This window comes from Piliocolobus tephrosceles, chromosome 6, assembly GCF_002776525.5.
Source record: "Piliocolobus tephrosceles isolate RC106 chromosome 6, ASM277652v3, whole genome shotgun sequence".
NCBI classification, from domain to species: domain Eukaryota; kingdom Metazoa; phylum Chordata; class Mammalia; order Primates; family Cercopithecidae; genus Piliocolobus; species Piliocolobus tephrosceles.
This window is the reverse complement of record NC_045439.1, coordinates 30,425,038-30,428,441: the sequence shown is the minus strand read 5'-3', so window position 1 is coordinate 30,428,441 and position 3,404 is coordinate 30,425,038.

Below are 3,404 nucleotides of genomic sequence, written 5' to 3'. Positions count from 1 at the left end.
CTCTCCTCGTTCTGTCGGTGACTCTCTCCTCGTTCTGTTGGGGCCTCGCTCCTCATTCTGTCAGGGCCTCTGTCCTTGTTCTGTCAGTGACTCTCTCCTCGTTCTGTCAGGGCCTCTCTGCTCGTTCTGTCGGCGACTCTCTGCTCGTTCTGTCGGGTCCTCTCTCCTCGTTCTGTCGGTGACTCTCTCTTCGTTCTGTCGGTGACTCTCTCTTCGTTCTGTCGGTGACTCTCTCCTCATTCTCTCAGTGACTCTCTCCTCATTCTATTGGGTCCTCTCTCCTCGTTCTGTCAGGACCTCTGTCCTCGTTCTGTCGGTGACTCTCTCCTCGTTCTGTCGGGGCCTCTCTCCTGGTTCCTTCAGGGCCTCTCTCCTCGTTCTGTCGGGGCCTCTCTCCTCTCACCTAACACAGTGCCTGGCCACAGAGCACTTCTCAATATGCATTAAAGCTCATTATTTACCTACAGGGCTTTGCACGTGGTTAAGACCAAGAGTAAAGTCCCTGCAGTGCCCTTGTTAGCTGTGACTTTGTTCATGTTACTAACTTCTAATAATGATAATAACTAACATTTCTGAAGCTCTTACCAGTTGTCAGGCAATGTGCAAAATGCTTTCTGTACATTATCCCACTCAGTCTTCTCAGTTGTGAAGTGGGTACTGCAATCATGCCCATTTCAGAGAGAAGAGAAACTGAGGCTTAAGCCCAGGCCTTTCTTATTCCATCTTCAAGAAGCACCAGATGAGTGAGTAGTGTCCATCCTGTTCTGTGTTTCTGTTGGTGATCTGCTGGATCCTCTTCCTGACTTGGGGTACAGCAAAGTTCTGTCCCTCCTCTGGGGTCTCCCTCAGTAAGGAACACGCGTCCATGGTCAATGCCAGGTGACTCTGCCCCTTGGAAGCTCTGCCCATTGACTTGGCATAATGGGAGCACTGAACACAGGGAGTCTCACCTTGCACCAAGGACAACAGGTTTTCCTTCTGACCACGTTTAAGTGGGTCACTAAGTGGTTTTCCTTGAATCTAAAGGCAGAATGGCAACACCTGCCAGGAAGGGTTTCTCAGAGGTAGTCACCTGGCCCTGCTCCACCTGCATCTGAAGCACCTGCAGGGCTTATTAAGCATACTGGGTTAGAGTCTGACCTACTGGCTTAGAGTCTGAGGGCAGGAAAAACCTGAGACTATGCATTTTAAATAAGCGCCTTCCCAAAGCCCTGCCCCATTCGAGAACCTTTGTCTAAGGCAGAGAGGTTGCGGACTGTTGGCTCACAGTAAAAACAAGAAGACCTCTGCTAGTTTGAAAGATCTGGCAATGCCAAACCTACTTTCCCTCATGGCGCTGACTGGAGACCCTGGGACAGGGCTTAGGCTGTCTCTCCAGCTACCCCATTCCCTGCCTGTCCTCTTCCCATGCTTTCTGTCAACATTTTGAGTTTGTGACCACTGGTCAGAGGAGACGGTAATGGTAAAGTCAGCGCCAATGCCAGGTGACCAGGGCTTGACAAGCGAGGCCAATTCTGGTGCACGCCTCCTCCCTGTATGCAGGTGGCACTTTTGCCCTCCTTTGTGGAGCTCACGTAGGAGGCACATGTTCACCCCTCCCCACCCTCCTACTGTCTGTCCTTTGGCAGCTGCTGCCACATGTGCTTTCTGAATGATCTGGACATGAAATACGCCTGTGCTGCAGGTGGAATACCCTTCCTGGCGTAAGATCAGTGTTTCTCAAAGCAGTTTACAGACCACCTGCACCAGATCGCCTAGGGGGAGCTTACAAAATGCAGATGCCTGTCTTCCACCCGAGACCTAGGGAATCAGAATCTCTGGGGTGGGGCCTGGGAATCTGCATTCTGAACACAGGCCCACAGGTGATTTTCATGCACCTGTTGGGACCGAGAGGCCCCTGGTCTTCTGGAGAAGAGAGAGTGAATGTAGGTTTATTGAGGTCCTGGTCAAATAGGCCTCCTGGGACTTCGGCTTCTCTGAGAGAAGAGGGCCCTTTCCTCTGCCTGGCCAGAGCCTCTCCCACACGGTTCCCTGCTGTGCCCCAGGGCAGCAGGCACCCAGGGCTCAGCTCTTTATCAGATTTCATCTCCTGTCACTTTCAGAACCAACTCATTATTCCTTTATTATTCCCATTCTCCTGTTTATCGTTATTAATAATCACTCCAGACAGGCCAGGGTGCTGACAGCTCCCCCTTGTCCATTCTTTTTGTCTGTTTTAATCCTGCCTGCTTATCTGGCACTGACCTGATCTTTTCCCCATTTAATTAAGCAGTGCTGGTAAGTCCACTACGGCCCATGTGGAGATGGGACTGATCAGCTCTCCTGATAGGCAGAGGAGTGATGGCCACCCCGCAGGAGGGGCACGAGGGAGTGGGCAGGAGTCCCCGGAGCAGCCACATTGGGTCCAGAGGCCTGGGGAGCCAGGGGTGGCTGATAACCAGTACCCATTGAAAAGCAATGCTTCTCAAACCTCAGTAAGTTCTAGAATTACCAGGAGGGCCTACTAAAGCCCAGATGACTGGGCCTCACCCTCAGTGCTTCTAATTCAGCAGGTTCATCTGGGGAGCGGCCATGAATCTACATTCCTAATAAACACCCAGCTGGTGCTGCCACTGTCGGTGCAAGGACCACATTGTCTCTGCGTTCGTGGGCTGACCTTGGCCTAGTGACGGACACTGGCCGGGCCAAAGGGGTCTTGTTCTGATTGGATTAAACAAGACACCTCAGCAGAGGAAACTGATTGCAGTCTTCAGGGACTGAGCCAGGGCTGCTCAGGACTAGAAAGGGAAGGGAGGGATTCAACATATGGTTTTGAGAGACAACCTGGTCTTAGTGATGCTAGGGGCAGTGAAAGAGAGAAAGTAAAGATGCCTCCATGGTTTCAAGCAGCTGGAAATATGGTGGTGCTTGACAGAGATAAGTACCAAGGGAATCCAAGGGCGTGATGCAGGGATACACTGAGGCTGGCGCAAGCTACACAATCTGCCCGACCCAGTGAAAAATGAAAATGCAGGGCCCCTTGTTCAAAAGTGATTAAGAATTTGAAGTCATAGGCAACAGAGCATGAAACCAAGCACAGGGCTCTTCTAAGTCCAGGCTGTCTGCCCTGGCTAAGATTCAGGCAACAGCAAGAGAGCCACAGAACAGACCACCACCTTGGCAGCCTGTCCATCACTCTGCCATCTCTCTCTCTCTTTTTTTTTTTTTGCGACAAAATCTTGCCTCTGTCAGCCAGGCTACAGTACAATGGCGTGATCTCAGCTCACTGCAACCTCTGCCTCCCAGGTTCAAGCGATTTTCCTGCCTCAGCCTCTTGAGTAGCTGGGATTACAGACGTGCACCACCACGCCTGGCTAATTTTTTGTATTTTTAGAAGAGATGGGGTTTCACCATGTTGACCAAGC